At 47.7% G+C, this 13,125-nt stretch overlaps 1 pseudogene; it reads right to left on the bottom strand.

The window, feature by feature from the left end:
- LOC135544684 (breakpoint cluster region protein-like) overlaps positions 1–13,125 on the bottom strand; it is a 160,762-nt pseudogene that overhangs the window by 12,639 nt on the left and 134,998 nt on the right.

Genomic DNA, 13,125 nt, shown 5'->3' on the forward strand with positions numbered 1-13,125 from the left:
CAATACACACAGACACCAATACACACAGACACCAATACACACAGACACCAATACACACAGACACCAATACACACAGACACCACTACACACAGACACCAAGACTCATAAATGCCAATACACACAGACACCACTACACACAGACACCACTACACACAGACACCAATACACACAGACACCAATACACACAGACACCAAGACTCATAAACACCACTACACACAGACACCAAGACTCATAAACACCACTACACACAGACACCAATACACACAGACACCAAGACTCATAAATACCACTACACAGACACCAATACACACAGACACCAAGACTCATAAACACCAATACACACAGACACCAATACACACAGACACCAATACACACAGACACCACTACACACAGACACCACTACACACAGACACCACTACACACAGACACCAAGACTCATAAACACCAATACACACAGACACCACTACACACAGACACCAAGACTCATAAATACCACTATACACAGACACCAATACACACAGACACCAAGACTCATGAACACCACTACACACAGACACCAAGACTCATAAACACCAATACACACAGACACCAAGACTCATAAACACCAATACACACAGACACCAAGACTCATAAATACCACTACACACAGACATCAAGACTCATAAACACCACTACACACAGACACCAAGACTCATAAATACCAATACACAGAGACACCAATACACACAGACACCAAGACTCATAAATACCACTATACACAGACACCAATACACACAGACACCAAGACTCATGAACACCACTACACACAGACACCAAGACTCATAAACACCACTACACACAGACACCAAGACTCATAAACACCAATACACACAGACACCAAGACTCATAAATACCACTACACACAGACATCAAGACTCATAAACACCACTACACACAGACACCAATACACACAGGCACCAAGACTCATAAATACCACTACACACAGACACCAAGACTCATAAACACCACTACACACAGACACCACTACACACAGACACCAAGACTCATAAATACCACTACACACAGACACCAAGACTCATAAATACCACTACACACAGACACCAAGACTCATAAATACCACTACACACAGACACCAAGACTCATAAATACCAATACACACAGACACCACTACAAACAGACACCAAGACTCATAAATACCAATACACATAGACACCACTACACACAGACACCAAGACTCATAAACACCACTACACACAGACACCAATACACACAGACACCAAGACTAATAAATACCACTACACACAGACACCAAGACTCATAAATACCAATACACACAGACACCAAGACTCATAAATACCAATACACACAGACACCAATACACACAGACACCAAGACTCATAAATACCAATACACACAGACACCACTACACACAGACACCAAGACTCATAAACACCAATACACACAGACACCAAGACTCATAAACACCACTACACACAGACACCAAGACTCATAAATACCAATCCACACAGACACCAAGACTCATAAACACCAATACACACAGACACCAATACACACAGACACCAATACACACAGACACCAATACACACAGACACCAATACACACAGACACCACTACACACAGACACCAAGACTCATAAATGCCAATACACACAGACACCACTACACACAGACACCACTACACACAGACACCAATACACACAGACACCAAGACTCATAAACACCACTACACACAGACACCAAGACTCATAAACACCACTACACACAGACACCAATACACACAGACACCAAGACTCATAAATACCACTACACACAGACACCAATACACACAGACACCAAGACTCATAAACACCAATACACACAGACACCAATACACACAGACACCAATACACACAGACACCAATACACACAGACACCAATACACACAGACACCAATACACACAGACACCAATACACACAGACACCACTACACACAGACACCACTACACACAGACACCAAGACTCATAAACACCAATACACACAGACACCACTACACACAGACACCAAGACTCATAAATACCAATACACAGAGACACCAATACACACAGACACCACTACACAGACACCAAGACTCATAAACACCACTACACACAGACACCAAGACTCATAAATACCACTACACACAGACACCACTACACACAGACACCAAGACTCATAAACACCAATACACACAGACACTAATACACACAGACACCAAGACTCATAAACACCACTATACACAGACACCAATACACACAGACACCAAGACTCATAAACACCAATACACACAGACACCAATACACACAGACACCAAGACTCATAAATACCACTATACACAGACACCAATACACACAGACACCAAGACTCATAAACACCACTACACACAGACACCAATACACACAGACACCAAGACTCATAAACACCAATACACACAGACACCACTACACACAGACACCAAGACTCATAAATACCAATACACAGAGACACCAATACACACAGACACCACTACACAGACACCAAGACTCATAAACACCACTACACACAGACACCAAGACTCATAAATACCACTACACACAGACACCACTACACACAGACACCAAGACTCATAAACACCAATACACACAGACACCAATACACACAGACACCAAGACTCATAAACACCACTATACACAGACACCAATACACACAGACACCAAGACTCATAAACACCAATACACACAGACACCAATACACACAGACACCAAGACTCATAAACACCACTACACACAGACACCAAGACTCATAAACACCACTATACACAGACACCAATACACACAGACACCAAGACTCATAAACACCAATACACACAGACACCAATACACACAGACACCAATACACACAGACACCAATAATCATAAACACCACTACACACAGACACCAATACACACAGACACCAAGACTCATAAATACCACTACACACAGACACCAATACACACAGACACCAAGACTCATAAACACCAATACACACAGACACCAATACACACAGACACCAATACACACAGACACCAATACACACAGACACCAATACACACAGACACCAAGACTCATAAATGCCAATACACACAGACACCACTACACACAGACACCAAGACTCATAAACACCACTACACACAGACACCAATACACACAGACACCAAGACTCATAAACACCAATACACACAGACACCACTACACACAGACACCACTACACACAGACACCAAGACTCATAAATACCAATACACAGAGACACCAATACACACAGACACCACTACACAGACACCAAGACTCATAAACACCAATACACCAATACACACAGACACCAAGACTCATAAACACCACTACACACAGACAAAGACTCATAAATACCACTACACACAGACACCACTACACACAGACACCAAGACTCATAAACACCAATACACACAGACACCAATACACACAGACACCAAGACTCATAAACACCACTATACACAGACACCAATACACACAGACACCAAGACTCATAAACACCAATACACACAGACACCAATACACACAGACACCAATACACACAGACACCAAGACTCATAAATACCACTATACACAGACACCAATACACACAGACACCAAGACTCATAAACACCACTACACACAGACACCACTACACACAGACACCAATACACACAGACACCAATACACACAAACAAGACCTTTCAGCTGACGTCTTCCCGAGGACTGAATACACCAATTGTTTATAACTTTCTTCACACAGTGGCGTTATAACGTGTTATCAAGTGCAACCTCAGGTTTCAGTTGGTCAGCAAATCTGGCCCCTAGCATCTCCTGCATTAGTCAGCTGACTGTCCTCCTGTCCACTCTGGACAAACAGAGAAACAGACCCAGCCATCTGGACTGAGTTCAGCCGGGCACACCATACCACACCACACCCACCCACAGTTCATCGTGTACCTTTTTCCCTCAACCCCATCTTGGCTAAGCTCCATCTGATCACATGCAGCGCTGGATCATGTTCCCAGCACTTAATTGAATCATTTCAATCTCCTGGGCCAGTACAGTAATAGTACACCGGTAGGGTACAGAGAAGGTCCCTCTTTCGGTCCGTATCAGTTCAACAGAGGAAAACACGCGTGATCACATCCAAAACGTCAAAGGACAAGGAATCCTCGCCTGTACGGGGTCGAGCCAGAGGTCATCAGCATGTCACTGGGAAACCTGAAGTACGGCTAACATGGGCTGAATGTGGACCACAAAAGCAAACACACACAGTTGCCCGTTCCCCTCCCCGTACATGATTGGTTTCTGTCAAACCATTGGATATTAGTCATTGTACAGTGAGGGGGGGGTTACTGTGCCTCTCAGCAGTGCACTGCGTATACTTCTCCCTTCGCCCCAGGCCGGGGACCTCCTTTCCCCTCTCCCTACTGCCCTCCACACTGACCCTGCTGCAGTGTCTGGCCAACAGAGTGCAGGCCTTACGTCCCATCTCCTCTGTCCTCAGCTACTTCACCTGTCATGGCTTTCTGTGTCGAGAGACTGACAAAGTCTAGTGTGCAAGTTCTGTAGATTCAGGGAGTTGGTGGTAGATGCTCCTGTCAGACCCATACTGCCCTTCTTCTTCTTCTTCCCTCCTCCTCTTCTCCTTGTTTCCTCTGCTGCTCCTCCGCCAGTAGAGCTGCAGCCTCAGCATGGTGTGTGTCCCAGTCTCTCTGCGTCCAGTCCCAGTGTGTAGCCTAACTCAGCCCCATCCACAATGACCTCCACAATGACCTCCAGTGGTCCAGGGAAAGCTCTGTTTCGCCCAACACACACCTGAATCGCTCGCTCTGAGGAATGTGTGTGTGTGTGTGTCAGGATCGCCAGCTTAAAGTATGTTCTCATACACACAGGTGTGGATTTGCATTTCAGGATGACAAGCCCCTCCCTCTGCGCCTCTCTGTCTCCTCCCCTCTGTTCTCCCTTGACACCCCCCCCCCCCTCCATTGGATGAGCCCAGTGCACCAACATGCCCACTTCGCGTTCGCGTGTTTGGATGAAAAGTTGATCTGAATAGTGTGTATTGATGTGCATCCAGGGCTCCATGTCGAAATAAAGGTTAAATGAATACATGAATCATCTGTTGGGACTTTCATACTAATCCGCTCAGCTTGGGCAACACGGCGTCCCGCTGTGTGTGTTTCTGTGTCAACCAGATGTAAGACTACTGAGGAACACGGCACATAGATCCGAGGAGGAGAGAGCCCGGAGCCACACAAGCAAACACGTGTGGTGTGGGTGGTACCGACTGGGGTATGGGACGATTCTGTGTTGGACCACCATCGTAGTTGGCATGGCGATACTCATCCCGGTTACCACGGCAACCACTAGAGGGAGCCGTATTCCCACATTTTTTTTTAGCTTTGCTTGTTTAACGAGCAAGCGACAAACCAGAGAGGAACTACCTCGGTTCAGGCCTCATAACTCCCTCTGGGATATGGATTCCCCATAGGTACAGATCTAGGCTCAGCTACCTAACCATTAGTGGGGCAAATGCTAAACTGACCCAAGATCAGTGTTTCGTGTCAACTTCCCCCTACAAGCCCCAGGTCCGGTAAACGTATGTTTGTTATTGGACACCACTGAATACCGAAAGGTTTTCTCTCACGCACACACACACACGCACACACACACACACACACACACACACACACACACACACACACACACACACACACACACACACACGCACACACACACACAGCTGGCCAAGTGGGGGAGGGGAACAGGGAACAGTAAATCACCCTAGGAGTAGACCAGATCAAAGCAGAGGCCCCATGGCTCTGAAACACTAACCAAGGCTACCTGCCTTTCCTTGAAACAGAACGGGCTATGTACACAAAGCCCATACCAGTGGGCCCCCTATACAGTACTCCATCCCTCAAAACCCACAAGCAAAACAAACCTGTGTGTACACATACATTTACTATTGATAGTGAGAGAGCCTCAGTGGGAGTGACAGGGTTACCAGGTCAGGTTGAACACATGAATTATGGACCCTGATTCAAACAGGGTCCGGATGGGTTACTGACATTTTACCCTCTAAGATAAGTCTATTTTAAATTAATCTAAAACACATCTAGTCACTGTAGACAGTCTATCCTACTACTCACATAATAAGCTAATTCATTAAGCGAATCAGCACAGCACTCAGCAGTGTCCAGTCCGCATCTAGGACAGCAATCACACCACACTGGCACAACCATAACGTTATCTGGCTATGTCGCCATGGTGACGCTACAGCGTTACTTTGACTCAGAGACGTACCGGGATCTGTCCTTTGCCGATGATGCGGTCGGTGCTGTCTCCGTCCTCTTTGATCTGCTTGGTCTTGTTGTAGCTCTTCTCATAACACAACAGCCTCAGGGTCTGAGAGCCCTCCAGGTCTATCTCAAACTCCTGGAGTACAGAGAGAGAGAGAAAGAGAGGGAAGAGAGAGAGAGATGGGAGAGAGAGAGAAAGAGAGGGAAGAGAGAGAGATGGGAGAGAGAGAAAGTGTCACCACCTGATCTGTTTCACCTGTCTTTGTGACTGTCTCCAGCCCCCTCCATGTGTCGCCCATCTTCCCCATTATCCCCTGTGTATTTATACCTGTGTCCTCTGTTTGTCTGTTGCCAATTTGTTTTGTTTCGTCACAACCTACCAGCGTTTTTCCCTCTGTTCCTGTCTCTTGATTGTTCCTGCTTTTCCCGGTTTTGACCTTTTCTGCCTGCCCTGACCCTGAGTCTGCCTGCCGTCCTGTACCTTTGCCCCACTACTCTGGATTATCGACCCCTGCCTGCCTTGACCTGTCATTTTCCTGCCCCTGTTGCTGTAAAAAACATTGTTACTTTGATACAGTCTGCATTTGGGTCTTACCTGAAACGTGATAAAGAGTAGCAAGAGAGAGAAAAAGAAAGAGTAGCAAGAGATCGAGAGAGAGAGGGTTAAAAACGAGCGAGCGAGAGAGAAAGAGAGCGAGAGAAAACGCCACAGAAATCACATATATTTATGGGGCCTATCTGCACACCAAAACCACATAGTCTGAAGAGGCTTTACGGTCCTTTCTCAAAGGACCAATGTAAAGAATTAGGGGTTTCAGGACAGGTGAAGATGAGACCCACCTAATGTGGGACTCTAATAAGGGGGCAGGCAGAAGCAGAGATGCATTTTTTTTTTTTACATTGGTAGTTAAGTATTTGGCATGAAAGTCTCTTCCAAAGTCTCTTCCAAGAGATACTCTATAGTGTTGGTCTGTATATGTTAGCCGTTAAGTGCTGTAGATGTAAGCGCATTGTGAACAGCAGAATGGACCGCTGATGGAGATTCCCGTTAATCACGTGAAAGAACACCATGCATATGGTTTCCACATGGTTCAGGTCGCAGCGCATTCCGTGAACACTTCCACAGACACGAGTCATCATCAGAAGCTCCTCATTAGCTGACACTATTTCCACTTTACTGAGCAAATGGGTTAAGCAGCAGAGGCAGTTCCTGGAGCAGAACTGCTGCAGATGAACAAATTCGCTGATTGTGTCTCAAAGCTGTCGTGCGCGTTCACATAGCTCATGACGCACCAGCACTTTGTGTTCGCGGTGTTCAGATCTGACTGTGTGTGTGTGTGTGTGTGTGCCTGGATGCGAAACATCTGCTCCAGTTGGGCTCTCTGCTGTTACCTCCTTCTCCTTACTGAAGAGGCCATACAGGCCTTCTCTCATTGAGACACTGACGCCACAACACCAGATGTCGTGGCCTTGGTAGTAAAAAATAAATGCCGATGCTGTACTCTGCACATGGCAGGTAATAACAGTAGAAGTTCCTACCTCGTTCCATTTGGGCTCTGTGGTGTACCGATACACCCGCGTCTTGGCTTTGTTCGCAAAGTAGCCAAAGGAGTCCACCTCTAACGTGCAGTACAGATCTGAGAGGAGACGAGGAGACACAGATTCACAGTTAGATTCGCCCAAAAAGACTAGCACAAGGAGTGGTCTCTATGACGATACCCCACAGAGTTAAATAGAACACATTGGCATCCTAGCAAAATCTGCCATTTTGGTCAGGGACTTTTCTCAATGTGAGCTCTGTAAATGAACTGTCATCATAGTTACGCCTGCTGATGTCGCTGTGAACAACGCACTAACACATTAGATATATGTTGAACATATGTTTTAAACTTCTGTGCCATCAGTAACCTCGATCAAATTCTATGACGTTTACCAGGACCGGTGTGTTTAATGTTTACGTGCTACAGAACAGCGGTAGCTCCAGTAAGCTTAGAGTAAGGGGTGTCGTCCCAAATGGCACCCTATTCCCTATAGAGACCTGGTCAAAAGTAGTGCCCTATGAAGGGAATAGGGTGCCATTTGGAACGCAAAGGCCTTTGGTATTACTCCTGTACACTATGTCCGGTATGAAGGCCCTTCCGAGGAGGAGGGACACTCACTCAGGCTCTGTTTGAGGCCCGAGGCAGAGTGGACGATTACATTCAGGAATCCATGGAGGCCAGGCGACTCATCTTCTGGAAAAACACAAGGCAGAGAGATGAAGGTTCACATTGGAATGGGGAATGAAACCATAACGAACGTCATATAACTCTGTTCTCTTTACTCTAGAAAACTAAACTAAAAACAGACCAACCAAGCTGTTATAACGTCTGTTTTGTTCCTATGTGGAGAATGTTACAGTTCACGCATCTGACAGAAAACCTCAGAGCAGAACATTGAGGAACATCTGGTACCTTGACCTTCTTTGTTGATGGTGAGCGGGATGTGGTGGACAGTCTGCAGCTTCACACAGGAGTTGGTCAACATCTGTAGCTCCATGGAGGTCAGGGAGAAGCTCTTGAAGCCTGCGAGAGGGGCCATACAACCACAGGCTCAAGGGTCAGGGGTCAGTCACCCACACAGTACAGTATGGGAGGTAACGCTGCATGTGAGCAAATATGAGTGGTTTCAATGCATCAAGAAAGTCAACTGGAATACAGGTCACATTGTTGTCTATCTTCTTCATCTCATCGTACTCAAAACACCTATTGCTTAGAGAGTGAAGAGCAAGATCAGTAACAGTCGAATGCTGAGGGACACCTACATTTCTTCTGCTGTTCCCGGATCGTCTCCTTCCACTCGGCCCGCTCGTAGTCGGATGACACCAGGAACGTGTAACCCTGAAACACAGATACGATACATACAGCCTATCAGAGATGACGGTGTGGTTGACGAGGATGGACGCCGAAGAGGGCTGATGGTGATGATCCTTTGGTGTTGACGATGATCACGAGGAAGACAGGGGGCTCACCTTGCCGTTCCTGTTGTGTACTCGGAGGGCCATACCGGGGGAGGTGAGCAGGAGAAGAGACTCCTGCTCCGACAGCTTCTTCCTCAACCGTTCCATCACCTTTGACCCTTTGTTGGCTCTCTGGAGGTCACAGACAAAGACAACACATTTGCAAAAGACCTGTCGACTAAATTTTTACTGATTAGTGTGTGTGTGTGTGTGTGTGTGTGTGTGTGCATTAACACTGTATGTGAAATACCTTCTCTCTCTGGATCTCACTCTTGATGTGAGAGATCTTGACCTTCATGGCGTCCAGCTCCTCGTCAGGCACCTGGGGGATGTGCAGAGGTTCTGACTCATCTGCGTTCTGGAAGGTCAGGTCCGGCAGAGGGATGTACCACTTGGAATCATACTGCTGACTCTTCCTGCCGAGAGGAAGGGACAAAGAAGGTAGAGAAAGAGAGAGAAAAAGAGAGGGGGAGAGAGGAGTGAGACAGGGGGGTAGAGAGAGACAGAGCAAGAGAAAGAGAGAGAAAAAGAGAGGGGGAGAGAGGAGTGAGAGAGGGGGGTAGAGAGAGACAGAGAAAGAGAGGGAGAGAGAAAAAGAGAGGGGGAGAGGAGTGAGAGAGGGGGGTAGAGAGAGACAGAGAAAGAGAAAGAGAGAGAAAAAGAAAGGGGGAGAGAGGAGGGTAGAGAGAGACAGAGAAAGAGAAAGAGAGGGAGAGAGAAAAAGAGAGGGGGAGAGGAGTGAGAGAGGGGGTAGAGAGAGACAGAGCAAGAGAGAGAGAGAGACAAAAAGAGAGGGGGAGAGAGGAGTGAGAGAGGGGGTAGAGAGAGACAGAGAAAGAGAGGGAGAGAGAAAAAGAGAGGGGGAGAGGAGTGAGAGAGGGGGTAGAGATAGACAGAGCAAGAGAGAGAGAGAGAAAAAGAGAGGGGGAGAGGAGTGAGAGAGGGGGTAGAGAGAGACAGAGAAAGAGAGGGAGAGAGAAAAAGAGAGGGGGAGAGAGGAGTGAGAGAGGGGGTAGAGAGAGACAGAGAAAGAGAAAAGAGAGGAGAGAGAAAAAGAGAGGGGGAGAGGAGTGAGAGAGGGGGGTAGAGAGAGACAGAGAAAGAGAAAGAGAGGGAGAGAGAAAAAGAGAGGGGGGAGAGGAGTGAGAGAGGGGGTAGAGAGAGACAGAGCAAGAGAGAGAGAGAGAGAAAAAGAGAGGGGGAGAGAGGAGTGAGAGAGGGGGATAGAGAGAGACAGAGCAAGAGAGAGAGAGAGAAAAAGAGAGGGGGAGAGAGGAGTGAGAGAGGGGGTAGAGAGAGACAGAGAAAGAGAAAGAGAGGGAGAGAGAAAAAGAGAGGGGGAGAGGAGTGAGAGAGGGGGTAGAGAGAGACAGAGAAAGAGAGGGAGAGAGAAAAAAGGGGGAGAGGAGTGAGAGAGGGGGTAGAGAGAGACAGAGAAAGAGAAAGAGAGGGAGAGAGAAAAAGAGAGGGGGAGAGGAGTGAGAGAGGGGGTAGAGAGAGACAGAGAAAGAGAGGGAGAGAGAAAAGAGAGGGGGAGAGAGGAGTGAGAGAGGGGGTAGAGAGAGACAGAGAAAGAGAAAGAGAGGGAGAGAGAAAAAGAGAGGGGGAGAGGAGTGAGAGAGGGGTAGAGAGAGAGACAGAGAAAGAGAGGGAGAGAGAAAAAGAGAGGGGGAGAGAGGAGTGAGAGAGGGGGTGGAGAGAGACAGAGAAAGAGAAAGAGAGGGAGAGAGAAAAAGAGAGGGGGGAGAGAGGAGTGAGAGAGGGGGGTAGAGAGAGACAGAGAAAGAGAAAGAGAGGGAGAGAGAAAAAGAGAGGGGGAGAGGAGTGAGAGAGGGGGGTAGAGAGAGACAGAGCAAGAGAGAGAGAGAGAGAAAAAGAGAGGGGGGAGAGAGGAGTGAGAGAGGGGGATAGAGAGAGACAGAGCAAGAGAGAGAGAGAAAAAGAGAGGGGGGAGAGAGGAGTGAGAGAGGGGGGTAGAGAGAGACAGAGAAAGAGAAAGAGAGGGAGAGAGAAAAAGAGAGGGGGGAGAGGAGTGAGAGAGGGGGGTAGAGAGAGACAGAGAAAGAGAGGGAGAGAGAAAAAGAGAGGGGGGAGAGAGGAGTGAGAGAGGGGGGTAGAGAGAGACAGAGAGAGAAAGAGAGGGAGAGAGAAAACGAGAGGGGGGAGAGGAGTGAGAGAGGGGGGTAGAGAGAGACAGAGAAAGAGAGGGAGAGAGAAAAAGAGAGGGGGAGAGAGGAGTGAGAGAGGGGGTAGAGAGAGACAGAGAAAGAGAAAGAGAGGGAGAGAGAAAAAGAGAGGGGGAGAGGAGTGAGAGAGGGGGTAGAGAGAGACAGAGAAAGAGAGGGAGAGAGAAAAAGAGAGGGGGGAGAGAGGAGTGAGAGAGGGGGTGGAGAGAGACAGAGAAAGAGAAAGAGAGGGAGAGAGAAAAAGAGAGGGGGAGAGAGGAGTGAGAGAGAGGGGGTAGAGAGAGACAGAGAAAGAGAAAGAGAGGGAGAGAAAAAGAGAGGGGGAGAGGAGGAGAGAGGGGGTAGAGAGAGACAGAGAAAGAGAGGGAGAGAGAAAAAGAGAGGGGGAGAGAGGAGTGAGAGAGGGGGTAGAGAGAGACAGAGCAAGAGAGAGAGAGGGAGAGAGAAAAAGAGAGGGGGGAGAGGAGTGAGAGAGGGGGGTAGAGAGAGACAGAGAAAGAGAGGGAGAGAGAAAAAGAGAGGGGGAGAGAGGAGTGAGAGAGGGGGTAGAGAGAGACAGAGAAAGAGAAAGAGAGGGAGAGAGAAAAAGAGAGGGGGGAGAGGAGTGAGAGAGGGGGGTAGAGAGAGACAGAGAAAGAGAGGGAGAGAGAAAAAGAGAGGGGGGAGAGAGGAGTGAGAGAGGGGGGTAGAGAGAGACAGAGTAAGACAGGGAGAAATGGAGATATGAAATCCTAGCATTTACATTTTTTTTATGTTGTATTTAACCTTTATTTAACTAGGTGTCCTGTGATAGATGTCCTGGAATATGTTAGAAGAACAAGTGGAAAAAAGAGTGAAATATAGACAGAAAGATGTCTATTTTACCCTCCGATCTGTTTCTTGAGCTTGGCGCAGAGCAGCAGGTCGGTGAAGAAGAAAACATGCCGCAGTTTCCTGGCTCCCTCCACCAGCTCCACCATGAAGCTGTCCTTCAGCAGCTGGCGGTTCTACAGAATCACACCACCAACAAATCAATATCCTCAACGTCCTCATCTGCACTGGTTGAGATACTGTGTGGCTCCCTCCACCAGCTCCACCATGAAGCTGTCCTTCAGCAGCTGGCGGTTCTACAGAATCACACCAGCAGAACAAATCTATACATCAATATCCTCAACGTCCTCATCTGCACTGGTTGAGATACTGTGTGGCTCCCTCCACCAGCTCCACCATGAAGCTGTCCTTCAGCAGCTGGCGGTTCTACAGAAGCACACCAGCAGAACAAATCTATACATCAATATCCTCAACGTCCTCATCTGCACTGGTTGAGATACTGTGTGGCTCCCTCCACCAGCTCCACCATGAAGCTGTCCTTCAGCAGCTGGCGGTTCTACAGAAGCACACCAGCAGAACAAATCTATACATCAATATCCTCAACGTCCTCATCTGCACTGGTTGAGATACTGTGTGGCTCCCTCCACCAGCTCCACCATGAAGCTGTCCTTCAGCAGCTGGCGGTTCTACAGAATCACACCAGCAGAACAAATCTATACATCAATATCCTCAACGTCCTCATCTGCACTGGTTGAGATACTGTGTGGCTCCCTCCACCA

The sequence above is a fragment of the Oncorhynchus masou genome, chromosome 8 (assembly GCF_036934945.1).
Source record: "Oncorhynchus masou masou isolate Uvic2021 chromosome 8, UVic_Omas_1.1, whole genome shotgun sequence".
Taxonomy (NCBI): domain Eukaryota; kingdom Metazoa; phylum Chordata; class Actinopteri; order Salmoniformes; family Salmonidae; genus Oncorhynchus; species Oncorhynchus masou.